Here is a 16,887-nt window from a genome sequence, read left to right as displayed (position 1 = left end):
GCTCTAAGTGAAAAGGTATATGTCAGTGAGGTGAGCTGCATGGCCATTGAAGTCCAGTTTTTAACTGGATAGATGTTTGGGGGTGGGATCCGGCAGGCGTCATCCTCGTCTGCTGTTAGCTGTGGGACACCCATGAGTGGTTCGAAATGACAATTAAAATCCCCGCCCATTATCACCTTGGTATCAGTTGAGAAGCTATTTAGTAGGGCGGTTAAGGACTCTAGGACATGAGAAACTGTACCACCCAAAACCGGCCGTAGATAGATGTTAATAATCGCTATTTTGGGTGTGTTTCTACGGGTCAAAAGAATACACAAAATATCACAAGAATTGGTGTTAATCCTTTTGACCAAGAACCCAAGATGAACAGCCACCCATATGGTCAATCCACCGGATGGTCTGCCCCTAGGGCCTTTGGTTGCGGGCTCGGCATAAGTTACAAAGCCCAGCCTATGCTGAATAGTCCTAGCCCATGTCTCTTGAAATAAACAAATACCATGATTGTCCACATACTCACACCACTCCAGGTTCTCTAGTTTCACCACCAACCCCGCCACATTCCAAGATAACAATGACAAATTTTCATTATTGGAACACAGTTGATCAGCTGGCTTGCCTGAAGGTATAACAGTTTCCACATTGGAATCACCCACTTCTAGACTCATCTGTTTCTTCGGGATCACATAGTTGGTTACAGCGCAATTATCATCATTTGTACTAGAGGGAGAACCACCACATTGAGGAACTGTAAGTGTGCAGCTCATCCTACTCTGTGCATTCTCCTCCAATAGACCCCCACCCCCAACACTGGAATCTTTGGCAGGTACCTTTGCTGGGAGTCAATCGCAGCCATCAAGGCCAGAGATGGCTCCATATCTATTCGAGGTTTCCAGAGGAGTAAAAGGAATCAAGTGGTCCATCCTCTATTCCGCTGGAAAAACTCATGCCCCACAGGATGTTGGTTGCGTCCGTTGGAAGGGACTAAATTCCACGCTAAATTATTCCTAGGAGGGAGAGGCATCTGCGGGTGGCACGTGTAGTTGTTGTTTGGAGGCAAATGGATGTTCCTAATGCCATTGGGATCTGGGACCCTCCCTGAGAAAAGAGCAGGAGTCACATGCGACCTTGGATAGAAGTAAGTTAGGTCGTATGGGACGATAGCGGTGTTCGAATTCATAGGGGGGCCTGTTAATATGGCCCCAACAGCTACTGGGTTCCTAAAATTAACAACAACTATATCACCCTCAATGTTCTTTTCCCTTGAGCCCAGCCAAGGCAGGCGTCTAACGTGGACAATCTCCCCATCGATGTAATATGGGAGTGGTCTATTTTGCCCCAACCAATGTAGGATCTTATTCTTAAGTTGGGGGTGGCCCTCCTTCCTACCCACCTCTAGTGGGGGGACACCTGTAAGTACAACTACAAAAGGTAGCGACTCTGGGGGCAATTCTACATTGGGTCCATAGGGAGTACCGTTAGTGGGCCTTAAAAACCTCCCCCTATTCGGGTACTTGGTCTTAGTACTAGGAGTAGCCTTTCTCATCTGCGCTTCTATTGGAACCTGGTCAGCAGGTTTTGTTACTATTTGACTAGGAACCTGGGCCTGTTGAGAAGCCAAGTTTTTCTGCTGGTTATTGTTCAGGGACTTACTGATTACAGTAGTTGTCTGAGCAGAAGTCGTTGGCATATCTACAATAACCTGTTTTTTACTACCAAGATCTTTAACAGCTCTGTTGTTGCCACTATTGGAAACGTTTGGGGCCAAAGTATTAGATACAGAAGCTGCTATAGGCTGTGGTAGAATAGTCGACACAGGGGTAGGTATTAAAGAGGTGATAGGAGCACTTAATTTGGCATTAAACAGAGCCTCCAAGTTGCCTAGTCGGTGCTCAACCCTTTTTAGAATATCCAAAATGGGGAGCATAAAGGACCTAAGCAACTGCTCGACTGTATTCTGCTCCGTGATAATGGGGGGAATAGTCACTAGGCTTGAAGTAGTAACGGCCTCTACTTGCTTCCCTCGAGTATTACCAAGATGTAAACTGGCAGAGTCTGGGGTTGGTACCACTATAGGTACTGTATCAGTCAGTGCCGAGATTTTGGGTGCAAGTACACCAGAGGTCTTAAGTTTAGATGTCTTGCCAAACTCTGTATGACTAAGCTTGCCCCTTTGGGGTACTCCTAACCCCCTCCTTTTTTTTGTGGGCGGAGGGCCGAATGTTTTAGGGGTAACGGATGGTCTACATAGCCTTTTCGGCTGCTCCTTGGGTAGTTTGCAAGATACATTGACCACATTTGGGGACGAACTAGAGGTGGGTGGAAGCAAAGCTATGGGAGTAAGTGGAGGAGCAGTTGAGGGATGAACCGTTGATAGTGGAGTGCTTCTAAGCAATAGAGGAAATCCGTCCAGTGACAGAGGATCATCCAGTGGTGTATCAGTAATAGTGGTAGGCAAAATGGGTGGGGAGGCCAAGTCAATTAAAGGTCTATTTTTTAATGACTCAATGGAGCGACGTCGTTCAATCCTGCGTTCGGATAGTGAGTCATCCTTATCCGAATCCACAACACCCCTAGTAAAGTAATTGTCAAGTGTCCTTTTACTAGTTCCTGCGGTGCCAGAGTTCTCAAAGTTAGCCGCCATGGAAGAGGGCCTACCTTACGCTCTGAGACTGAAGATGATAGAGGGGTGGCCCGTCCCGTCCTCGGGCGTCCCCGGACGGCCACAGACGGTCCCACCCTTGTCCCGGGCTTCTCCCGCGCGGCGGGAGTGATAGTTCCTTTAAATAGGTATCCAACCAGCTACCAGGGGGCGTGGCCGGCAGGGAGAGCAGCCCAGCTGGAGTAGGGGCTCGCGGGGACTCCTGGTCCTTGGAGTCCACCGCTGTGCTCGCAGCCCTGCCGGTTGCGCTGGAACGATGCCCCTTCGCTGTCTGGAGAAAGTGCTGCACGCCGTGAAGCGGGACCCGCGCAGCGGGTCCGGCGAGGGGTAGCGGCTGCAGCAAGGTCACTGGCTTCCTCACTCAGGTGAGAGATGCTTCAAGCAGGGTCGGCAACAGAATCCCGACTTGACTTATATTTGAGCGGGTTCTCCATCAGGTTTACGACAGAGCAATCTATCCGCTAATCTCTAAACTAGGCTCCATGTGTCTGACAGATGAATAACTCATTTCACTTACAAACAGAAACTATGCATACAAATGTAACTCAGTATGAAAAATTATCATGCTAAAAGCTGATGGGCCACACAGTTCCAAAATGCTGTGGGGTGTGGTTTCATTGTGCCTTGATGACAAAGCAGTAACTTCCCATATAATAGGACAGTTATTGAGGCTTTCATTCTGTTAGAAAGAACTGATTATATAGAGAGTTCATCTGAATTGTCTGGGATGATTCCATGAAGAATCTAATTTCAGAGACCACAGGGTTTTCAAAATGAAAAAAGCTCAGGGTCGCTCGTAATCATCACTCCAGGTACTCAACATGCAACTGAAAGTGGGGTCTAGTAAGTGGGCTAGCTGTCCAAGGCTTGACTCGAGAGAGAAAATGGGGGATATTCAGCCAAGACATGTAATAATATCTAATGTATATTGAACTTAGTTACAGCTTAAACAGTTCAAAACAATGGAAAGCAGAAAATACAATACTAAACTTAATGCACCATAAAACAAAATGAAACACAAAGGAAGATACAATAAACCATAAATCTCACAATGAAAATTACAATCTAGCAGGAGTACTGGGCAGCCGATAAAGCTGATGACTAAGGTCTATGCAGCGCAGTAGAGCTCTATACAGTAATGACACCGGGGACACTGTCTAAATGCACTGTAATACCTCCGCTGTCAGTTATTGTTCATGAAGTTTCAATCTTCAAAGAGTTTGAACACATTGAGAACGGACAAGTATTAATGCAATACAGTAAAGCCTGCAAAGCCTGAAACAGAAAAATGAATTTAAGGTGGAAGATCAAAGTATTTGCACAGAGTCCAGGCTCAGAACAGACCAATGGATCTTGCTAGCTCGATAGTCAGTCAGCTGCCGGGCCACCACGCTTGGCAAGGGAACAACTTGGTGCATAGAGGAGGTGAGCTTACCAGGTAGAGATGTCTCATCTGCATTTGCAGCAGTCAGTCTCTTGGGCAAGCCGTTCCCATTGGTAGCAAAAGACACGGGAAGCTGAGTAGATGTTTGTGAACATCTGATATTGCGAAGATCAAATTGTCAGCATCTGGCGTCCGTCTTATGGTGAGGGGTAGAGCGGACACAGACTCGCACCAGGGATTCTCAGCTCCTTGGGCTGGCAGTTAGGCTCCCATGGTGGGAATGGTCAGCTGTAGAACAAATAAGTAGAGCTTCAGGAGTGTCACAGGCTGAGTTTTAGCCATGGAAAACAATGGTGCAGTCTCATGTGCACCTCCAGGTAAGGGGTCCTTGTAGGTCCTCACCCAACTGTTGCTCAGTGAGCTGCTAAGCATCTCCAGCTTTCATTCCCAAAGCAGAGCAGTTGGGCAGGTGCCTATTGCAGCAACAATACAGGGCATCCATCCATGCTGTCTTCAGATGTTAAAACAAAAGAGACAAGGCGAGAGAGAAGTAGGCATTGTGTTAGACTCTGTGTGGTGCATCGCACTCCATCTTACTGTGCTATTTCTACTGGAAATGAATAGTTCGCCATTAGTTATAGGTAACTTTAAAACAATTGTCTGGTAATGTTTGTGAAACCTTTTATTGCACTTCACTCATACACATGTTCATGAAGCATGAGGCCAGGATGTTTACAAACATTGCATTTATTTAAAAATGCAATATAAAGGAAATTAAGTATGCCTCGTCCCTCCTCCAATTGGTCAGAGTCACTGACTTCAGTTTCGAGAAGGTAACCAGAAATACGATCCATTCAGTGATAACTCGTATGTGGCTCACTGGTTAGAGGCGGCAGACCCGAGAGCAGAGGACGGCCCGGGGCCAGGATTCGATTCCTGGCGCGGCAGGTTTCTGGACCAGGGTCAGCGGACTCGATAATTCTCTCGCCTCGGTGCCCACTCTGATCAGCGATCACACTCAGCAACTCTGGGCATTAGCTCGCCTCATCTTCACTAACGGCCTCACCAGACCGCCGGGGATGCCTGGTCTCACCCTGGAGATACCCATTAAGGGACCATCTCTCAGGGAAGCCAGGAAGGGTTTCGCAGCGGTCGAAGCGCCTTGGGACCCTACGGGTAAGTAGTGCGCTATATAAATGCCTATATATTTACATTTACATTTATGTAGACTGTACATAGCTCTAGAAAACCTTATTGTTTCTGAGTCTGACCTATCCATTCACCTTTCCAAAAAGTAGGTTCACCTGTGGGTTAAAACCTCCAGCTGTTTTCACGGCCAGGCATCCCAGCTCCTCTACAATTGGCAGACACCATAGATGCACATTGGCTCCATCCTATTTAACACATATCAGAGCAAGTTGATATAATGGTATCTTCAGTTAGATCCCACCCTCCATCTCTAGGAACCAAAAGTGGGGGCTCTGCATCACATTGAGGACTTGTTGCCAGGTGATTGCACACCTGCTGGGATTACGATGAGCCTTGGATGCACTGACAGGCTACTTTCACCTGATGGTGGTCAAGATGAAAGTGAGAAAGGGGGGATGGTACCTAGAGGGACCTCCATTAGTGAAAATCAAGTAACGTAAATATATAGATGTACAGTTTGTGAGCAGATTGACGTAGGATCTGCTCATTAGGTAGGAAAAGAGCTCCTCTAGTAGACAGACCAGTACACTTCGACACCTTTATATTATGGATGCTACTTTCGGCTCGTTGACTGGAGTATACCATACGAAGACCATCTGTAAATTTAACCTACGGAGCACTGATCCACTTCTGATTCATTATCAGGTCCATCGACAGCCCTGGAGGGCTGGTTTGCCAAAGGGTGCTGCGAATAAGAATAGGGATTGATTAGACAGACGTCTGGTCAAAATCCCATCTAGTAGCCTCACGGATAACGACTCATGTCAGTGTTTTCCATCATAGTCAAGATGCCTCAAACAAGTTAATGCATCCGCTATGGGTCGAGATAATAAGCAAAATGTTTGTAGAATGTTGTACTCCATGGATCAGGCAGCCTGTATTTGCTTTTGTCAGCTTGCCATTTCCTCAGAGCTCGTTTACTTTGCCAGCTAAAAGAGCAGTGTATAACATGTCACTGAAACACAATTTAGCCTCATTAAATTATCACACCAGCTGCGATGGTAAACCCCAAATTAATAATCATGAAGTACTTAGGTGACATAAGAGAGGGTTTGGACATGTATTAGAATCTACAGGGGCGTTTTCTTACGCTTCCTTTTCCACAAAGAATTAATTGTAACTACAGTTTGCAATAATTATTGCATTTTTTCGGAGAAACCCAGCGATGCTTTTAAAAGTGTCATTAATATCCTAACTCAGGAATGTAAATATCTGATTAGTTTATATGGTTCTAATCAAATATGAATACAGTATATCTTAAATATATTTTTCCTTCTTTCTTTTGCAAGCTGACTTTGCAGAAAAGTGGGTTTGCGTGGGCATATAAAGTGAGCTAAACACATAGTCAAAGTCAAGTATCCTGAACATAAAAATTGCTGTTTTTTTATTTTTCCTGCTCCCATTTTCTCTGAATTATGAGGGCCCCTTAACTTAATTCGAAAAGGGAATTCTGGGAATCGCCATGGAAGTGATAATTTTTCTCTCCTGCGCATTTTCCTCTTCCTTACTCAGCTCTGTCCCATGGCTCATCATCCTATCGTAAAATGATTCCTTGTGAAAATGTCAATTTACTAGACCAAAGACACAAGCCTCTTCAAAGGAAATTTATGAAATAAAGTCGAAATCGCTCCCTTCAAGAAAAAAAACCTCTATAATGAAGCCCTGAAGAAGTCCATTCTGACGAAACGCGTTGGCTACTGTGGCTATTGTCGTTTTTAAATCTTAGATGGAGGAAGACTGAGAACATCAATAAAGAGAAGAAAAAAATTCATAATGCAACCAAGAAAGATTTTGTTTCATTATAATTGCTGTTTGGATTTCATGAGTTCTGTGTAGTAAGATTACAATTGATTAATAAATGTGTTATTTCAAATAATAGAGTGCTGAACCATATTTATAGATCGAGTCCACTAGACAACTACATTTCTTGAACAATAATTTTTTTAGAAATATTAATAATTGCACAACCGAAATTTACCAAACCAAGAAAATGCATTGAATGGAGCGAAAAGCAAGTTTCTGACTAACCTGATGCACATTGCCTCATGCAATTTTAATATATTAACAAACATATTTACCGGAGGTTTCCAATGAAATTGGCACATTTGGGCCCTTTTACAGTTTGGCACCAGTTATGGGAATGGTTGAATATTAAAAAAAGGAAAGTTTGGTGCATGAAGACGTAGGATGGGGAAATAATCCTTTATGTTTTTGCAGTTTTACATAGGGCAGACTAGGTCTAAGGGTATTAGAGCGCTTTACATAAGCACCATGTTACATTACACACGGCCAGATTTTTTGTACATATAAGAAAAAGTAAATGATTTACCAGGAATTACAGGATGTTGATCTGACAATGGGAGGTAAACTTGGCTCGCCTGTTCCAAAGTAGGCAGCTCTGGACTTTAAGCCACAACCCACCTCATAACGCTGCATGTGAAAGACTTTCCTATTGAATTTGTACCTCAAACTTAACATGAGTGCTTAGCAGAGTTTGGAATAACATTTGGAAAATACACTTCTTTTTAAAAAGAAATCTGGAGAAATGTGGAGAAAGGCAACTGTTGTGCTGATTGGCAGCAACATTTCTTTTATTGTTTGATTTCCATAATTCCCTCTCATTGCCCCACCCCTTGTGGGCATCAGTTACACCCACGACCACAAAATAGGAATGTATAGTCAGGATTCAATTTCCTCACTCATAGATTCAGAAGTTGATGAATTGGCTAAACTCAAATTCCAATGTGGGACATGGAAATTCTCACATCAATGCAGATCTTCCCCTGTTGTAATTATTTTGTGAGGAAGCAAATGCAAGTGCCTGTTCAGAATTTGAGGAACACCATCAAAATCTTGTGGGGATCAGCCACGGTCTGTACAGGTAAGAGCGGTAGGTTGGTGGAGCCAAGTGAGGGGAGATTTCAACAGATGAAATCCCCCCTCACCTGGCCCAAACGACCTACCGCTCTTACCTGCACGGGCCGCGGCTGGTGGGGATTCACAAACATTAACATTAGCTTCCACACCTAATTGCACCCTTAACTCTGATGTCAAAAACGATGGAGTACTTGTACAATGTGTGTGTGAAAATGCCCCAAACGCCTCAAAGTTTTCAACAGCTGTAGAGGACGTTTTTCTCATGAAAAATGTTTTTCCAAGTGAAGAAAATAAAGTAAAATAGGCCTTTGCACGTTTTTGCCATACATTTGCTATGGCACATGCTGTAGAAAATTAGCAAGAATCGTATAGTTTTCGGAAGTATTCAACTCAGGAGGTTATAAATCTCGAAAAATTAGAGAAATTAGGCAAATGGGTGTCAGAAAAATACCTGGTTCACTTCTGAGCATATTGTTCTGGAATTACGTACAACTATTAAAATATGTTATTCATTCATTCATTTGCCCACTCATTGTTCATCATTTATGTCAGTACAGCTTAATATGACCTTCAGCATTGAGATACATTTTATTTTTAAATCTCTAAAAAATGTATACATCTCTTTAAAATATAATGTGCATTTTTAAAGTCTTTGTATCTGTCCAGGTGAATGAAGCAGTTTGCATGGGATGTGCTAGAATATCCTTGTGGTTGGCAAGTGTGACCTCTATCAGTGCAATATGGCTCCTGGGGCATGGTAAGATTACAAAGAAATAACTTGCTGGGCTTGGGTATTTTGCATTATTATCATGGTCTGCTGTACTCTGAAAGCAGCTGCCCTAGAGACACAATGTGTTCGGTAAGCTTTGACATGCTGCACACACTCTTGAATTCTAAAAGTGTGTGTGTAATTCAGATAAGGCATTTCCTTAGTTTTTTTGTGCTGTTTCTTCTAGGGCTAATACCAAGTGACCCTCTGCTGTCTACCCTGAGACCACTTACAATGTCATTTGAAAATAAAAGGAAGATAAAGTGTATCCATTTCAGAAATGCATGGTTCCTGAACACATAAATACAGTTTTATTATGTGCCACAGGCCGGTTTGCTCATTTCACATTGATGAACAGTTGCCTTGATTTTTAGGTCTGGCGTGAGAGCACAGCGGTCGCCTACTTTATGTGATCAACAGAAAAGGAGTTTCAGAATTCCACTAAAAGAGGCTTTAGGCTACACCCACGTGTTGATTATCTTGAGTTCAGCATTTGATCTTGCAGAAAGTGAGATCTTCCACTAACAGAGGGGCATATTACCAAGGGCTAGTATCGCTGCTTTCTCGGCGAATTGTGCAGAGAAAGCGGCGATACTGCTAGAGCCCTATTAACAAGGGCACTTTAAAGCCTGGCCCAAGCCCACTTTGCATGTCGGCGATAAACATCGCTAATGACATGCAAAGTGGGCGTTCCCACGTCCAGCCACACGAAAAATGTGGTTGGATGTGGGAACACCCTATTACCAAGGAAGGCGATTGGAGGAAAAGACCTGTGATTAACTCATTTATCGCAGGTCTCCCAACGCCTGCTCTGACCGGGCGTTAGGCATTGTTAACATGGGGTTGTGGCTCATAAAGCTGAATCCACCCCCCCATATTATCAAGGCCCACATTAGCGCATGAAAACAACGTTTGTTTTCATGCACTAATGTGCCATATCGCCGACTATCGCCGGATTTCTATTCGCCTGCCTGATGCACATTGATAATCCCGCGCTAAAAAAGCGATGAAATCTGGCGATAGCCGGCGATTCGGAAATGTTCGTTGTGCGTTTTCCAACGCACTCCTCGGTAATATGCCCCAGAGTGCTAGAGAAGCACCTTTATGCCTTATAAAGAGCTTATGTTTAAGTAGAGCAGGATTGTGTTAGTTTTAGTGGTAAGCTAATGATGAAGGATGATGAGTTTATTATATATGTATGTATGTATGTATTTGGTATTTATTAAGTGCCTATATCACCCACAGGTCTCATAGCGCTAACTAATAATCAGACAGAGAGATACATTATGAAAATATACGATTAGGGAAGTAGACCTGACTCATTAATTGTGAAAAGAATATGTTAGATGTATTAGCTATTTAAGAATGGATTGTATTTAAACCTGCAATTAGGTATTTTGTTACATTTTTTTAAGTAGAAACTCACAGAAACAGAAAGGAAGGCAAGGGATTTCAAGTTGGTTACTGCTTTGGATACCTCAAAGGGATTGGAGATTTGCAGTGTGGTATTCCTTGTTAGTCTCTCTCAACAGAGATAGTATTTTGTTTTACCAACTATAATTTCAACTGGAAAAAGTTATGTCCGATTTCATAGGTCTGATCTCTTTTGTGTAAAATGTATTACAAAGGCATTAAGCCTGGCTTGTTTATTGGAAACATCATTTATTAAAGCAAATCCACCTTTAAGGATAGCTGTTATCAAACTTTGCTACAGACCGTAGAGGGGGATTTTGCACATAAATTCTCACAGAATATAATTACAGACAAGGATTCGGGTGTCGGCCAACCCTCTGGAAAAACCCGAGATAGAAGATTTTCACATTGACCATGCTTGTTAGGCCGTTTTCAGAGGGGCTCAGTATTGTTTTGCCAACTCAAAGTTTGTGCAAACACAGGCATTTCAAGAGCTTGTCAGTTACAGCCCACAAATGGTTTTTTTGAACATCGTCCCACTGCATATAAATGGCCAGTAATGTCCAACGTATAAGGCTTTGGAGCTCAGGATCCATGAGCCTTAAATATAATACACTTAACACATTTTTATGACACAAAGTGAGGCTGAGTGTCTTTATTTGCATACTGCATGGAGTCACTTTGAGATAATGCATGTTGGTGGTGTTTTTCTGTAGCTACAAAGTACTGAGAAATGCGATTGTAACATAAATGATTTCTCTTGCAGGTGACTAAGCATTTTTCCAAAAGATCTCTCCTGCGTTCCTGATAGGCACCGACCCGGTAGCCATATGGTAACTATCCCTCAAAGTACTCGGTTGGGGGAATTGAAGGTGATATTTTAAACACATGTGTAATCCTTGCTTTCTGTTCTCCCTTCTTATTCCTTTTAATATACAGCTCTGTTACACTTAAGGGTGGAATGTGGTCCTCATGCCCTGAAAAATTTGCCAGAAAATACAAGTCGGTACAAAAGGGGGTGGTGATGGACGGAGCATCTGAACCAATCAAACACTCACACCCAGTCAACAGATCTGGGTTTAATCCATCACCGTTCTTTAGCCCACCCTGCCACCCCAGTTCAGACAGGGCCATATGTAAATCAGTCTGACCCTGCACCTCATGGGAACAGTCCAGCCCGAACTGCCAAGCCATGATTTCCCTGGACCAGAAACAAGCTTCCTAGGACCGGTTTCTTGCATTACAGCCGTCTTCAGCCAGGCTTGCTTGAATCCAGTGGCAAAGTGAGCAAGGGACTCACGTCTTAGCATACCCTGCCAACTTATGGCGAACAAAGCGGTACAAAAGGGGGTGGTGATGGTTGGAGCATCTGAACCAATCTAACACTCACACCCAGTCAACAGATGTAGGTTTAATCCATCACCGTTCTTTAGCCAACTCTGCCATCCCAGTTCGGATAAGGCCATATGCAAATCAGTCTGACCCTGTGCCTCGTAGGAACAGTCCAGGATGAACTGCCAAGCCATGCCTTCCCTGGACCAGAAACAAGCTTCCTAGGACCGGTTTCTGGCATTACAGCTGTCTTCAGCCAGGCTTGCTTGATTCCAGCGGGCAAAGTGAGCAAGGGACTCACGTCTGAGCATACCCTGCCAACTTATGGTGAACAAAGCGGTACAAAAGGGGGTGGTGATGGACGGAGCATCTGAACCAATCAAACACTCACACCCAGTCAACAGATCTGGGTTTAATCCATCACCGTTCTTTAGCCCACTCTGCTACCCCAGTTCAGACATGGCCATATGCAAATCAGCCTGACCCTGTGCCTCATGGGAACAGTCCAGGATCAACTGCCAAGCCATGCCTTCCCTGGACCGGAAACAAGCTTCCTAGGACCGGTTTTTGGCATTACAGCCGTCTTCAGCCAGACTTGCTTGAATCCAGTGGCAAAGTGAGCAAGGGACTCACGTCTGAGCATACCCTGCCAACTTATGGCGAACAAAGCGGTACAAAAGTGGGTGGTGATGGACGGAGCATCTGAATCAATCAAACACTCACACCCAGTCAACAGATCTGGGTTTAATCCATCACCGTTCTTTAGCCCATTCTGCCACCCCAGTTCAGACATGGCCATATGCAAATCAGTCTGACCCTGTGCCTCATGGGAACAGTCTAGCCCGAAATGCCAAGCCATGCCTTCCCTGGACGAGAAACAAGCTTCCTAGGACCGGTTTCTTGCATTACCGCCGTCTTCAGCCAGGCTTGCTTAAATCCAGTGGCAAAGTGAGCAAGGGACTTACGTCTGAGCATACCCTGCCAACTTATGTCGAACAAAGCGGTACAAGTGGCAATGAAAAATGTCACCCATTCTGCTTAAAATGGTCTAAACGTCGCTTGGTGTTTTTATTAATGAGTGCAGGCATAAAATAATTAAAGACATGTGCTATGTGCCATACGTAACTAATTTGTAATATTATTTTATTGCGAGGAAGAATTGTCTCCACCCTCTTTGGGGGCCCATTGGGTCTTTTTTGAGATATGAACCATACATGACAAGGATTTAGAGGATACTCACCTACACAACATTCTTCTGATCTTGTTCTGGTGTTGGCTCCTCCCATCATATAGGAATGTTGCCGATGAGGAAATAGTGAGCAGATGATGAGAACCTGCCAATCGCTCCTTGGTGTTTGCTTACGTGAGGCACTTCCTATATTTTATCACATATATTTTCCCTACAAATGCATATTGTTCTCTTGGGGCACGGGACCTGGTTTTTAAATTGAACACACATACTTGGGTTGTTCATTCATAGATACTAGTACTATACCCATCTGAAATACAGATGAGGGAGACCTCATTCAGCATTTAGTGGATATGTGAAGCGCAATAAGGGCTTTTTGTATTTTAATAAGTTTCCCGGTGCCAAATGATTTATCACTCAAGCATCAGCTTTAAATATATTTAGGCAATTCAGCCATTTTATCTCCAAACATCAGGTTATCAGTTCTGAAAAAACACACATTTTCATCTCCAATACACACACTCAATTTTGGAATACATATATTAATTTTCAACCAAGAAAAAAGCTTCTGATTCAATAGGCTGAGCTACACACCGGGCAGCTACAGGCAGCCAGGGCTTTATTTACAAAATAGAGGGAGCGACACAGATCAGACTCCAGGGACTCATTTCGGCCCTGGGGACCACTTCCTTCTCAAGGCTTTTCTTCAAATATTGGAGGGGGCCATGCGGACCACCCTCAATGGGCTCTTAAGAGCCCAGAGGACCACCACCACCCGGGGCTTTGCTGTATTAATTAGCACAGGTCGAGTGAAATCCTGTTCCTTTCTGGGGCTGGCCCATGAAAACAGAAGGAGGGGAGCCATGCGGATCCCCTCCTGGAGCCATTAATGGCCCTGGGGACCTCCATCCCCCAGGGCCCTCTCCTAATATGTCTTGGGGTGGCCACACCCGGGACGTAGCTGTTTGCTTTTGCTTGGTGGGAGCTGACAACTCTCGCCAAGAAAAATCAAACACTCCACTTTCATCAAGTAAGGAGCTGCCAAAGTGCTCCCAATTGCTGGAAGTGAAGATTTCATCTCTTTTCATGCCCACAGACATGCAGCAGGGAAAAAGATAAAACAAATGCTCTCACACACACGGAGCTGCATGTTTAGCAGCTCCCTGTGTGTAGGAGCAATGCCGGATACCGCAGTAAGCAGGGAGCCAGTTGGGATCACAGGGCTCCTCCACTCCCCATCCTGGGTGCCTTGGGTGGGGCCAGGTCACCCAGGGACAGATGGCCGGGCCCCTGGGGATGGTATTCCTGGGGCTGAAAGCAGCCGGAAAGGGGTCACAAGGCCCCCCTCCCCAATAGGTTTTGGCCTGGCCCTGGGGGATGAGGTCCATGGGGCCAAAATGGGCCTTGGAAGGGTGGCCTCATGACCCTCGTCCCCATTACAAAAGAGACAAAATAGAGGACATGAAAACGAGCAGAAAAGGCAAAATAGAGCAGAAGAAGGAAAAACAAAAGGCAGAAAAACAAGCAGAACAGGCAAAGCATAGGGCAGACAATTGAGCAGAAAGAGCAAAACAGAGGGCAGAAAACCGAGCAGAAAGTGCACAACAGAGCACAGAGGGCAACATAGAGGGCAGAAAAACTAGCAGGAACGGCAAAACAGAGGGTAGAAAAACTAGCAGAAAAGGTAAAACAGAGCAGAACAGGACAAAACAGAGGGCACTCAGACACTCATACACGCACACACAGTTCTACTCAGAGACTCATGTACCCACACACAGACCCACTGAGACACTCATACATCCACTTACAAACCCACACAGACACTCTGCACCCACTCACTGACTCATGCACTCACAGACCCACTTAGAGACTCAGGCACTTTCTCACAGACCCCCTCAAAGACGTATGCACTCACTCACTGACCCACTCAGAAACTCATGTACTCACTCACAGACCCAGTCACAGACTCACTCAGAGACTCACACAGCCACTTACAGACCCATTCAGATACTCATGCACTTACTCACTGACTCATTCACACACCAATGGAGGAACATGCAAACCCACTCAGAAACTCTGACACTCACTCACTAACCCACTCAGGCCCTCTTGCACTCACTCAGACATACACTCAGACACTGACACACTCACTCAGACAGCCACTTTGAAACTCAGGCACCCACACACAGACCCACTCACACACCCCTCTAGACACTTATGCAAGCCCTCCCAGACCCACTCTGACACTCACACACCCACTGACAGACACACTCAGACCCTCTCACACCCAATCATAGACCTACCGAGACCCTCATGCACTCACTCAGACACTCACTGTGAAAAGTTACTGGTTACAGTTAGAACAATTTTAAAAAAACCTTAAAAATGCAGTTAAAAAGCCAAAGGTTACTGAAACTTTATAGTTAGGAAATATAATTTAAAATCCTTAGAAATTCACTGAAAAAAAACAAAGGTTACAGGAACATTATATTTAAGCTCAGATTTCATAGTCAAAACCATAGAAATTCATCAGTTATAGTTACTTAAGTTAACTATAACTTGGACCCCAACCATGCACTGCTTATGACATCAGATAGTGCACCACTCATGAAGTGACATCACTGATGACATCACTGGCAACATCTCAAATGACATCACTGATGGCATCTGAAATGGAATAATCCAGTGAGTGCGAGTGTTTTATAAAAGATACTGAGTGTTAAACCTATATACTAAGATAACTCGCTGTGGAATTGCCAGTATAGGTAAGTGTGTGGATGTGTAAGTGGTGTATAGAAGGGGGACAGAGTATATAAGAGACTGTATACATGAGATATTAGGTGTGTGAGTTTTGGTATCGGTAAGCCAATGGGTGTGTCAGTACATGTATGAATAAGTGAGTGGCTGTGTGAGTATCCGTATAGTTGGTGTATCAGTGGTTGTAAATCATAGGGTGCATGAGTGGCTGAATGGGGTTTGAGCAGATACATAGGTGTCTGGATGGGTGTGTGACAGGGTACATGATTGGCTGTCTCAGTGCATCTATGGGCTGAGTGGGTGTGTTGGTGAGTGTGTGGGTGTATGAGTGGGTGTATGTGTGAGCGAATGAGTGTTTGAATGGTTTTATTGGTGTTTAAGTGAGTGTGATAGAGGTTGTATGAGGTAGTATCTGGTTCTATCAGTTACTGTATAGGTGAGTGATTATATGAATTAGCATATATATAAGTAACTGAGTGGCTGTGTGAATAATGGTATGGCTGAGTTACTGGCTATGTGTGGGTGAGTGAGTAGGTGTGTGAGTAGGTGTATGGTTACTTCTTTACTCTGTCAGGAGCTGTATGGGTAAATGAGTGGGTGTTTAAGAGTGTCTATGTTTCTATACCTGAATCTGTGACTGACTGTATTTGTAAGTGAATAGGTGCATCAGTGGTTGTATATGTGAGTTAGTGGTTCCATTAGTGGCTCTATGGGTGAGCTGATGAGTTATTGGCTGTATGGATGAGTGAGAAGATGCGTGAGTTTTTGTATGGGTTCTGTGAATGAGTTTGTTAGTGATTGTATTGGAGTGGGTGTATCACATGTTTCATGGCGGTGTAAGTAGGTGTGTCAGTGTTTCTCTGGATGATGTAATCAGTGAATTCATTTGAGATGTCATCAATGATGTCATCAGTGATAGAACCAGTGATGTCACTGACCATGTCATGAGTGATGTAATATGTGAGGTCATAAGCAATGCATTGCGGACACGCGAGTTATAGTTAGCTCAGGTAACTATAAAGGCTGACTTTCTCTGGTTTTGTATGGGTGAAATGTCAACCCAACTATAACGCCCCTGTAACCTTTGGTTTTCTCGGTTAATTTCTATTTTTTTTTAAATTCAATTTCAGTACTATAATGGCCCTGTAATTTTTATTCTATAATTAGATATCGAACATTACATCTTACATGGTGTACCACTTATTGTTGTATTTGTCATCTATTTACATTAAATGTAATTTTTTCATTTTATTTCAAGATATTTTTAGTTTTCGCGATGACATCACGATCGCTGAGGA

Source organism: Lissotriton vulgaris, chromosome 1_1 (assembly GCF_964263255.1).
Source record: "Lissotriton vulgaris chromosome 1_1, aLisVul1.2, whole genome shotgun sequence".
Lineage (NCBI taxonomy): Eukaryota > Metazoa > Chordata > Amphibia > Caudata > Salamandridae > Lissotriton > Lissotriton vulgaris.
Note: the sequence above shows the minus strand (reverse complement) of the source record.